The sequence below is a fragment of the Rhipicephalus sanguineus genome, chromosome 10 (assembly GCF_013339695.2).
Source record: "Rhipicephalus sanguineus isolate Rsan-2018 chromosome 10, BIME_Rsan_1.4, whole genome shotgun sequence".
NCBI classification, from domain to species: domain Eukaryota; kingdom Metazoa; phylum Arthropoda; class Arachnida; order Ixodida; family Ixodidae; genus Rhipicephalus; species Rhipicephalus sanguineus.
The window spans coordinates 42,667,547-42,680,439 of NC_051185.1; positions in this window are offsets into that span (position 1 = coordinate 42,667,547).

Consider the following 12,893-nt stretch of genomic DNA (forward strand, 5'->3'; position numbering starts at 1 on the left):
ATCAACCCCTTGAAGTTTCCCGCTCCGACATCTCTCTTGTACGTCCGGACAAATTCCACCCACCACTTAACGTAAGATTATCCGCATCAGCCGAAACAACGAGCTTCAGCAGTTACGTAAACAAATCTCCGAGATTTGCCTTTAAGCGAGGTGATTACACGGGCCTCTATCATCACTTGTCTACCGTTGAGTGGTCACAGGTTACTGACAAACCAAATGTTGATGAGCAGGTTGATCGGTTTACGGAGCTTGTACTGAGCAGCATGCGTAATTTTATTCCCCAATAAACACCTAAACAACGTAAATATCCCCACTGGTTCTCATCTGCACTTATCAGTGCCCTGAAGCATAAAGATCACGCACACAGGAAATCTAAATGTTCTCCATCCAGCGAGTGGAAGGAAGAGTTCAGCTTCTTTCGAACTCTCTCTAAACGCCTATATAAACGGGATCATAGTTCGTATATTGAATTCTTATAAAAAAGCGCCCATGACAGGCCGGCTGAGTTTTGGAAGTATGTACGTAAACGGTCTAGCAAAAGCGGAGCGTCCTTCACACTACTGGACTCAAATGGGGTAGAAGTGCATGCCGTCGCTGACTGTTTTGCCACGCATTTCTCATCCGTTTATAAGGCCTCAGACTCTAGCACTGATATCAGACAACAGCCCAAGGCGGTTAGCTCATCCAGTGCTTTGTCGCTGGATGAAAATCTTATCTGCGAATGCATTAAGCGCTTAAAACCATCATTATCATGTGGGCCAGATGGCATCCCCTCCGCCATACTAAACGCTTATGGTAGTATATTTGTCCCAGTACTGACTACGATATTTAATAACTGCCTGGACACTTCCACATTTCCTAGCATGTGGAAAACTGCTCGTGTTTTTCCAGTATTTAAGTCGGGCTCTAAAACAGATGCTTCTAATTATCGCCCGATTTCTCTACTATGTGCCACATCAAAGATCTTTGAGCTGGCTCTTCACAACATATTGTCTTTTAGTGTGAAAAACTCATTGATTCCTAATCAACATGGTTTTCTCGCTGGCCGCTCAACTACCACAAATCTTGCTAGTTTCATGACGCAGATCTCCACGCCTATTTCTCAGAGAGGACAGGTTGACGTAATTTACTGTGACCTGAGCAAGGCTTTTGACGTAGTCAGCCACACACTGATTATGGTTAAACTTGCGCACTTTGATGTTGACTTGTCAGTTGTGAATCTCCTGCAGAGCTATCTGCTCAATAGATATTGTTATGTAGCCGTAAATGGCCAAACGTCTTCTTTGTATAAAGTGACTAGTGGGGTCCCTCAAGGGTCGGTATTAGGCCCACTCCTACTTTTAATTTATGTTAATGATGTTTCTTTTGCCATTCGTAATTCTTCTTTCCTCTTGTATGCCGATGACATCAAGATTTTTAAGGAAATTCATTCAGTTAACGACTGTCGCTGCTGCAGTCAGACTTGCGCTCTTTTTTCCGAATGGTGCAACGGTAATAACCTTTCTCTGAATACCTCGAAGACAAAATTCATGTCTATCACTCGCAAAACATCTAGCGTGTCATTTCAATACTCTGTCAATTCTGTGCCGTTATGCAAGGTTTATGAAATCAGTGATCTTGGTGTTGTTGTTGACAGCGCGTTAAACTTTTCTTCTCACGTTAAGCGTGCTGCTATGCGGGGCCTTCTTTCTCTCGGATGTGTTTGTAGAATATCTCGAGAATTCAGGTCTCCCATGGCCCTACACAAATTGTACACGGCAATATGTCTTCCGCAACTTGAGTATGCGTCCGTGATATGGAATGGCATTGCTCAATCCAGCGGTAACACCATTGAACGAGTCCAGAAAAAGTTCCTCAGCATATATAACCATCGCTTTGCTAAAAATGACTCTGGATCTCGTTCAAATACTGCTGAATGATTATCACTGCCATCACTTCACTGCCGACGAAATCGCTCTGATCTCTTATTTCTTTACAAGCTAGTCCACGGTATCATATCCTGCCCTGTACTTCTCAATTGTGTAAATTTTCGAATTCCGCGTAAGTTAACCAGAGAGAACAGACCGTTTCATGTACCCCCCTGCTTCTTCCAACACTCTACCGTTCACAGAATACAAAGTCTCTATAATGGTAATTTTATTGATCTTGACGTTTTTCATAGCCCACAATCATTGTTTTTATCCGAGCTTTGCACTGTTTTGACATAGTGTGGCACAATGTACAAAGTCTTCCCTTCTCAGTCTTTCCACATAGTTGTATATATGCAATCTAATTTTTTATTCCCCGTCAATATTTCTCGTGTTGTCTTATTTTACTCCTCCCCTTTTGTGTTCATTTCTCTTTGTCTACGTGTTTTTGCTCTTGTTATTTCTGAAAACTGTCTGTATTGTATTGTTTATTTTTGTTGTTTTTTTTGCGTGCGCCTGCACAAAGACCTTACGGTTGTTCCTGGGCACGTTAAATAAATGATTGATTGATTGACTGATTGATTATTATTATATTATTACTATTACAACAACAGCAACTACTACTACTATTGCTGCTACTATACTACTACTACAACTACTACTACTACGACGACGACGACGACGGCACAGAGCAGACTAAGGCAACTTCGCTTTAAAAAAAGGATTTGATGAAAGAGGGAGGAAGTTATGTTAAAGATTTCCTCACAAGCGCGAAGTAATGGGGTGGAACTAAACGAAACAAAACGCAATACACGGAATCGCGGCGACTTAGGCCGGGCCGACTACATTGCAGCCAAAACTTTCAATTTTCGGCAATGGACGATGCGAATGTTGTCTTTTATCGCAGACTCTGGTTTTCATTTCAACAGCAACGCGGAACTAAGATCGCTTTAGATAGCTTTCCACATAAGCTTCATATTGCTAAGGATAAAGAGCCAGAGAAGTTCACAGGCGGAAATGATTAATACGTTCCTCCGAATGTATGCTGTAGGCCTGGAACGCCTTCTATAAAGCAAATATTTGGCGCTGCCAGGTTTCTCCAGCAAATGTCATGTAGGACGTGCATCATTCGAGTTCCCTTTGTTAAAAAACAGTGAAGATTTAGAGATCGGGAGAAATTCACCGACAGCATTTTTTCAAAGTAATTGCTCTAAATACTGGTATAAACGCTGAAAATAAATTTCGTTTCCATGCAACCGGGATGTTGTACCCGTACTATATTATTAGATTTGGATTTGAAGGCTATCTAAGCATGTCGTACTTCCCAAAAGACGGCATCGTCAAAGTGTCACATAGAAAACACTTTAGACACTGACCTATTCCTTTTCAGAATCGATAATTGCCGTACAATTTCTCGACAATATCGGTCTGGCAAGTATGACAATTACAATCGATATTGAAGGAACGCCTTCATACTACTGACACTTTTGATGCCTCAAGTTTACACTACGTCACAGAAGAAAAAAAGAAGATGCGACGACAATGGGAACTGTGTGTTTTGAATGTGCGCGTGAGAGGAAACAGCGCTCGTCCAAATCGCTACATCAAGTTCTCTTTCGTTTTTTTCTTTCTCTTTTTTGTTAGAAGCGTGAAGTTGTAGGGTACAATACGCCAACGCGCCACCATCAGTGAGCTAAGCGTTACTAGTGCTCGCTAACAATGGTCATCGCGCAGTTGGGCGACGCCGATGTACGTTTAGAGTGCTAACTAAGGGTAGTTAATCGCTTACTAAGATACACGTGCCAGAAGAAAGTGTACACACGTCAGACATGCATGTACTGTTCCGTTCTTTGAAACGCAAAACGCTAACTCGCTATAGCGCGCGCAGTGGCCGCCCTTTTCAGTGCGTATGTGTACATTGTGTACTTTTGTGTATGCATTGTGTATGCGTATGTGTACTTTTCAGTGCGTATGTGTACACGCCGTTTCCATGTGATGCTTCCGGCATGTACGCTTTCAAGTCTTCCATACTGGACACGTCAGTTGAAACGCGATCACGACACGTGGACAAAAGAAGGCACACAAAGAGTGTGTGTGTGTGTGTGTGTGTGTGTGTGTGTGTGTGTGTGTGTGTGTGTGTGTGTGTGTGTGTGTGTGTGTGTGTGTGTGTGTGTGTGTGTGTGTGTGTGTGTGTGTGTGTGTGTGTGTGTGTGTGTGTGTTTGTGTGTGTGTGTGTGTGTTTTCTTTCTGCGTATTGTTTCATCCGTGTGCCGTGGCCGCGCTGAAACTACGCTGTTTCTGAAGATAATCCGAGAAGTACAGGTCGCTTCTTTGACCTATAGTGAAAGTTTTCTTTTTTAAGTGCGGAGCACTTAAGGGGCCCGGATTTTCGTCCATCCATTTCATGTGGCGTGATCGCGCTCACAGTAAAGCCCTCAATACAGGCCATAACAAGGCTAGCAAAGCTCAAACCTGGGTTAAAATGAACGACCAAGGTCAAAAATAATATATTCAGCCGAGATAGTCAATAGTGATCGCAATAATTAATATTGCTAAAACCTTTCGAAAATATGGGGCTGACTCCGGCGGAGAGCTTGAGAGGGCGCCACCTCCTCGTCGAGCGAGCGAATGACCCTCTCCCTGCTCCGATTCTGCGTCGACGCTGCGTTGCTACGTGACTACATCTAATTGACGCTGCGCCGTGCTCCCGACAGGGCTGCAGAAGTAAGCGTCTCTTCCTCCACACAACCACAAACAACAACAACATCTGATGGGGAAAACAACATGACGGAGCTCGCTGCAGAGGACACGTATCTCAACTGCCGTAACAAGCAGGAAGTCGATAAAGCGCAGGAAAAAGTAGCGCACATGTCGCCCACCGAGTTTGTAAATCTTCAGAACAAGATTGTACTCGTGCCGCGGAAAACCCACATGCTCACCCCAAACATTCGCGTCATTGACGCTTTGGTAAACGAAGCAGTGAGAACTCTACGAGCGGTAATCGCTGGGTGCCCGTGCGACGCACTTCCTCAGGTTTCACAGTAGTGGAGCTGCTATTGTTTTTAAATTGTACCTCTTTTCTTTCCCGCTTGAGCACGAAAGCAAAAAAAAAAGGAAAGAAATAAAACTCGAAGTCGAGCGAATTTCTTTTTCAGAGCGACTAGGTTCTCGCAGGTCTTCCGTGCATCTCTACACTACAAATAATGTAATCACCGACACCTTGTGCAGAATAGCAGAAAATCCCAGAAATTCACAAGGGAAACACAGAAGGACCGCTGCCCCGCTGTTTCTGCAGATTCCCCACTGGGTGAAACTGGGGTCAGTTTTTACGTCTACTGTGTGGACTGCGGCTTAAAATGCGAACTTCCGCGATTTGACTTGTAGCAGGTCAACTGAGACGGTCAGAACAACGGGCATTGCCACGGTTGCCGCACCTCGAACTGGAGCACTTCTTTTCAGATGTTTAGTACATTCTTAAGGGTGGCTTATAGACAGAATACAAGTCCCCTTTGGCTACACTATAAAGTTTTTCCTTTCACGGACGCTATTGATAGACTGTTCTCTCTTGTTCTTAGACATTGCGGAAGTTTTCGGCAAAAGTACGGTTATTTGAAGAAAAAGAAGGTCAGAACTCTTCTTAAAATAGGAGTTATCATTTTTCCTGAGAACACTGCAGCGAAGCGTTGCTTCAGTGCCATGCCACTTGGACATGCTTCGAATTCAGTTATAGCAAAAAAAAACATGGTTGATCTCTCCGTCATAGGAATCGGCATACCAGGATAGTAAAACGTTTCTTACAGAAGTAAGTAGTTGAATGTTTATGCTACATTGATGTAAGAGAGCTTGCACAGTGTCTCTTGGTGGTTGGCAGCTATAGCACCGTTTGACGTGGATGCCCTCACGATGACGCTTGGCGGCACGTGTCCATTCCGACGACTAACGTCCATGATCACTGAATAAACAAACCCATTTGGTAGCTGTAGTAGTTCTGCAGTAATCAGAAAAAAATTTGCGGTGGCTTAGCTCGGCTATGCCAGGATATACGTAGCGTTAGCAAAGGTTCAGCTGATTAATCTTAGCTTTCCACATTGTCTAGGATTATTAGCCTTCTTCTGTCCATTCTTCGTACGCTGAACAGCTAATTGCCAGGCAACTACTTGGGGATCCGGTGAGATAAGCTTCTCGGCTCTTCTGCGCCGTCGAGCAGCATTTGTGCTCTCCTTCTCTATGGCGTTACCCACCTGCAAACGCCAGTCAGAGGCGCTATGAAGCGGCCCCAGCGCAATGTCAGACGGCGACTGCACAGCGAAGGCGAATAGCTGCGCGCGCGCCGGCGCCACTTTGTCTACGACATCACTCCTCTCGAATTCGGCGCAGACCAGCGGCGGTGGCGGAGTCCGCGCGCGCGCCGGCGCCAGCATGTCTTCCGCGCCTACGACGCCACTCCGCCCGAACGCGCAGACCAACAGCGGCGAGCTGCGCGCGGCGGTGTCGGATAGCGCGTGAGATGCCAGCTCCGGTGACCCAGCTGTGTGACATCACTGATCCTCGCGCATGCGCAGCAGGGCTCATGACGCTCCACGCGAAATCGGCTGTGGCTAGGCAAGTGTAGCTAACGCTACAAAAAGCGGCGCGACAGCTAGAAGAACGTCGCAGACTGGACGCAGAACTTGTGTCGCCATCCCGCAGCTTGTTAAAGGGGCCCTGCGACACTTTTGCGACTGCCTTATTTAGCACCGTAAATGCGTGTAGTTATGAATGCCGAGACGAACGCAAAAATAATTATGTAAATTGGTGCACGAAAAGTGAAGTTATTAGTCCTCAAAGTTCAAAACTCGAGCAGACGACGACGAGAAACGTTTTTTTCGGATTTCACTCTCCCGCTGACGTCAAAGACCGGCTCCAATCACCGCGCGCGTCTTATAAAGACATACCGGAAATGTCCCCTCATGGTGGCCTTCACACAGTACATTGCTACACCTCTTTTTGACGGCGTTGTTACCATGCTTACGACAAACCACGTCCGTCAGCTAGCAGACGCTCCCATGATTTGTCGTGTAGTGCACAAAATGAGTCTGGAAGACCTAACAGACCTCGAGCGCGAGCTCTCGCGACGCAGTGATTGATTGCGTGTTGTGCACGCCATTGCAAATTGAAAGTGCGTCGCTGAGCCCCGCGCAACGCGAGGATGGCTCCATGGGCCCAGACGAAACGCTAACGCCCGATGACGCGGAAGGCGTCGGCCGGTAAGCGTTTAGAATTTTTTTTTTTCGTTGACAGCATCGCACCGAATTGAGCGTTGCGTGTTTCGCAGGTGCCGGTGTGGCCGGTGTCGCTCGATGCCGCAAAAGACAAAACACGGAAGAGTATCCTTTGATTACCATTCCACAACGCACCTAGCGTCGTGTTCGTTGTTTTGAAAATATATCAGTTAGAAACAGGAATCATTTGTTTCTGAGAAAGCATAAAAAGGGGTTTTGCTCCTCTTAGACCTCCGTAGTATGGCCTAGCTACCACCATATGAATATTGCACGTCAGGTGTCGCGTCAAGCCAATCAAAAACGAATGGTCTTTGTCGTCACTGTCACATGACATCACGCCACTTCCTGTAACAGAAATAGCCGATGTGTGTCGCCATAGTGCGAAATTAAGGTAGTTTATCCCGTGAATTAAAATTATAACCGCTTCGATTTCGGCGTTGCCACTTGCGCAACAACATCGGTGCATTCCACAGTGCCAGAAGAACCGATGAAAAAGACATGCTCAAATTGTGTCGCAGGGCCCCTTTAAAGAGTTATTGAACATCATGGCTGGACTAGACAGAAACAAAGCGCTTCGCGTCTCCCCCGTAGCCCCTCCGCGAATTATCACAGGGCCAGCGCAAGCGGGGAACGCGGTGTTACAGCCAGGCGAGGCCTGCTGGCATGAATGGATACCATGCGCGAAGCCGACGCTTGGGCTAAGGCCGCCACCTCGCGGTGTGTTAAGGCGTTTATAAAATTGCCCTTCTCCTGTTGGAAACGCGCCAATTGGGACGGACGAGCAGCAACGACGCGTTGCAGCAGCTAATCGCAGAGGCCACGGTCATGAGGCATTACTTCCCTTTACCGCTCCCAGAGGGTGACACCACCCCGCCGACCGAGAGCACTGCGAGATCAAAGTGAGAGACAACGCCGACGCAGGCAGCGTCTGCTAGAGAGTTTCTTGATTGAAAAAAACAGACTGCTCGTGCTGCACAACCGTTCACTAGCCACCTCGTATATATAAGCACTGGATTTTGACCTGTAATGTAGTGCCGGTGGGCGATTTCTCTTGTGCGTAGTTGAACAATAAAGATTCGCTGCGTGAACTTTAACTAAAAGTGGACTGCGGGTCTCTTTGTCTAATCTTTCTGCTGTCTGGCATTGCCCATTAGCCGTGATTTTGCTGTGGCAAACACCGGCGCTCGCTGCATGCTTCGAACCTACACAGGTTTCACGTTAGTGGAGCTGAAACACCCTTCCCTACACGCTTCGCCCCTCCTTAATTTTTTTCGACGCCACTTCCGTGACGGAAACACGTCACTGTAGTCTTGGTGCACCCCAGCATAAAACACTCTCGTGTTAAAAACCAAGCACAACAAAAGCCCTCAGGCGATTCTTGAGGCTCGCGTGAGCTCTGGGCATTCGTTGAAAAACATGTTCTGCACTAAAAACACGTTTTTCAGTCGCGCTCGGTTGGGCCAGCTTTAATGCGCAATTTGGCATTGTACAACGCAAGCAAAGGCTATTTGCTGTGCTCACTCACATGATCAAAATAAGAATGGGTGTAACCCCTTTTTTTCCTTTTATGTTACCTCCACATCCTCCACAGTCCCCCGGATCCTTATCTTGTTTTAGAGCGCAGCTCATTGCGGCATTGAGCGGCGTCGTCGTTGGCGTTGGTGTTGTCGGTGGCGTAACCGATAGAGAGAACGAGGACGAAAGAGAGCGAACGCGGAGTCTGTCGATATCACGAGCCACTGGTCTCTTCCTCACTTTCCTCCTCCGTCATGCGCACTGGCTCCTCGGCGGGAGCTCGCGCGCATGCAGGGCTCGTACGTGCACTGCGGCTGGCTTGTAGCATAGAACGGAAACAAACGAGAACAAAGAAGTACAGGACGAACACAAGCGCTAGTATTCAGCAAGTGAATTAATTTCCTAAAGGGCCCCTCACCAGGCCACAGCAAATTTTAGTTAGGCGCTGGAAGTTGTTTTGTGCCGAATGAAGAGCATTATGCCGCAACAATTTTTCAAATCGGTTCGCTACGAGCTCGTAATCAGTTCATTATGAGTTTTAATACATCGACTTAGAAGAAAAAGAAGATGGCTTTCGCCTTCGGGTTGACAGAGGCGGATGCATAAGGGACCCTGTGAGTTTTTTTTTTTTTTTAATTCATATTACCCTACAGGCACCAGAGAAGTATTGAGGGGAAGGGAGCAGTAAAATGACAACTAATAAGGCACGAAAGAAACTACAGAAAAGGTGAAGCAAAGAAATTTCTATATAGGAAGGAAAAAATAAATAAATAAAGATATTATGCAATAGTAGTACCAGACAAAATAAAACAAGAAAAAACGTCGTTATACAAAGACCTATGACGTTACAATCGTTCAAGAAATATAGCAGAATTTTTTAACGAGACAACATTCCCTGGAATGTTATTCCACTGCGCGTCGGCGCGGCAAAGCCGAATTATTGAATGGCTGTGTGCCGCCAAAAATTTGCCTGAAAGTGAGATGATTCTGAAGTCGACTAGATGTACAGGTCGCAATTATTTACGGGGAAGCTCTCTATGGCTACGCACTGTTGAACAATTTAAAAAGCGTTTTAGCCGCACCTCGTCCCATTGCTCTATTCACGTGTGTTGCCATTTTCGGTGGCGGCACGTCTAGTCAATAGTTGCGCCCCTGTATCTCGTGACGCAGAGCTCGCGCTAGACCTGTTATCGGCAGCTGCCCTTTGGGCTCCCTATGGGAAGGACGTACTACGTCATTCGCTCGCAAGAGGAATAGCGGGAATTAAAGGAGCGCCAACGCACTCAAAAGTGCGAAACGGCGCGGAAACAACGTAAAGCCGCAGCCGCTGGCTTCTCCGGATCCCACCTTCGAATTAGTGAGAGCGCTCTTAATTTTTCTTGCTTCTTTTATCTTAACGTCATTTCTATATTCGGCAATGTGCTGTAATTGACTGGAACTTAATAAAATGCTTTGTTGGACGCGTCGGTTCATTCTGTAATAGACTGAGTGCAAACGGACGAGGCACTCGTGTGGCGCTCGTGTAGTCATCTTGTCTTCTTCTGTCTTCTGTTGAGTGCTAATACTAAAAGGGCCCCTGCTAACGTCGTCAGCGCCGTACGAAATCATATTGAGAGCCACGCGTTCAGTGCTTTAAATATGCAGAGATCGATTAAGGCGCTGACTCGCACGACGAAGGTGCATGGCCAAACTCGGAAGCGGTACGAGAGGAACCGAACATTCCCTCAAGGAAGTTCCGACTTCAGGTTATAATGGATGGCCAGCGGTAATGGACAGCCGGAACGGGAACTCGTAATGCATTTCTGTGAGGTCCGCGTATCCGTCGAAGCAACCGCATCAACTTCCATATTCAACGCCAACCCCTTTCATTGGGACACTGCTCCAAAGGTCGGTTTGAAAGCACAAATGTGGTGAGTACGACGGAAGTCTGTCTGGGACGAAACAGACTAGAAGAAGCGATCCGGACACCGACAAAAACTATTTTATTACGTGTTAACGTTTAGCCTTGTTCACCATTAAAGCTTTCTGCACAGGTCCTCCGTGGGGGAGCCAAAGCGTTAATATATTTTTAATAATTTTGGTTCGTGTCGAGATTCCTTCTTTTAGTAAGCGAGTGGTCGCATTCCAGGAGTTTATTGAGGAGCTTGGAATTCTTATCAACCTTTGGACTAGACACTCACTTGGATAATACTCGTACTCTGCGTGCGATGTGGTATATTCTGATGTGCCTCCCATACTTTTTTTTAATTTTTGTTCTGCGTCGCCGTGTTGTTTTTTTTATTGTCTCTTTCCTACCTTTTTGCCTTCTGTCCTCTTCAAGCACATGGAGTCATGGCGACTTCTTTAGGAAACGACTGCGAGGGCTCTACTGTTTTTCTGTCCTCGAGGATATAGTGCTTTGAATATCTTCACGTAAATAACAACAACACGTGCTATTTCTTACTCATTGCGGCATGCGCCTGGCGTTCTTCCTTACAGTCAGGTGTTCCATTCCTACACCGTTCTTGCGTGACGAGAATGAATAGCACATACCCATCTTGGCGCAGCGCACGAAATTGACAAGGACACAAGAGAAAAGGACGGGACAAGCGCTGATCTACAACTGAAAGATTTTATTTGAAAAAACAAATATATATATATACAGAAACACACGTGCCACGCAAGATTACACTCGATCAATGAAACGGATTTCTTGTTCCGATAATGAGACTGATGGCTGACTTATACAAACACTATCGCACTTAGCCATGTGGTACGCCTCTGAAATCTCACGTGTGCGTTGATTATGATGGCGAGTGATGATGGACGTTTGCTCAAACGAAGGCATGCACCCGCAATCCCGGCAGTGTCTGGCGAGGTGAGACGAAACGCCCCCCTTCAAAGAATTCGCATGCTCGCGCAGCCGAACATTAATACATCTGGCTACATGGATACATGGATAAGTTCCAACTCGCCCGCCTATCAATCCTAGTACAATAGCACATACATTTGTCAAGAAGCAATGGCAGAAAGAAAAAATGCCATCCACTTTAACAGAAAGGTACAGCTTCCTATTCCTTGAGTTCGGGCTTGAGCCAAAGCTGCTAGTGCCTCTTAATTATGCACGATTGTTCCCGTGAAGACCACACGCTGCATTCCTCCTTTCCAATTATGCAATCACACGAAAAATCCGTGCTTGAGCAATATCAATAAAAATACGCCAGTAATGTGACAGGCCGCGCAGTTGTTCTCGTGCGGTTGGAGCAGAAGCCGAGGGAGTGATCGTGCATTCTTCGCACGTGATGAGAACGAGATAATTGTGGGAAGTTAGACAGCCTTGGGGCGGCTGTGTTACTTAGATTTGCATGCGTAAACAAATTGGAGATACAGCCGAGCATGTAGTAGAAGCGAAAAAAATAACTTCACTTTTTGTCGCGTAACTTCTTTGGAGCGGGACGCGGTGATAATTGGCATGCGGACTTCCCGAACCATTAACGAGCCACTGGCTTCATAGAGAAGCCCATCTTAGCGCCTTGTTCAGGTTCTCCAGCAAACTAATTGTATCGGCTTCTCGTACTCTCTCACCGCAAATGATTCTGTGATTTTTCCTTCCTGTTGCTGCGCCTTATTCATAGCACGCACGCTATCTGACTCTATGTAATTAGAGAAAATATACTATGCGATTACGTTTTCTTAGCGGGCTCAACAAACGTGCATTTGTGTATTGGTGTATGTGCATGAGTGAGTTAGCGAGAAAGAACGTTTTCGTCGTTTTGTATTTGTGCATGTGTTAGTGCACTTGTTCGTTTGTTTTAGTGCATATATGTGTTTATGTGTGTGTAATACACATAGATACACGAAAAAAATCCCAAGCAGCGTTGCAAGAACGAACGGCCATTAAACACGGGGCCCGCATTCCCAAGAATATCTTCCTTTAAAAAAAAATTGTAAGATAATATGGTAGCCAATCCTGAGACTGGACATATAATTAGTGAAAGTGTTCAACCTTTGTAAAAAATGCATTTATGAAACAAAAATCGTGAATTCGAGCCCCATTTGCTTCAGTATGAAGACGAGGAATGTTCATGTTCGGGCTAGTTGGCAATTTATGATTTCTTCTTTTGCACACAAATTGCTGAAGTAACGGACGAAAAGATTGCGACATCCCCCAATTCTGAATTGAAAGTGATGTCTTTATCTTGTTAGCCGATTCGTTATCACTTTAGGGTGT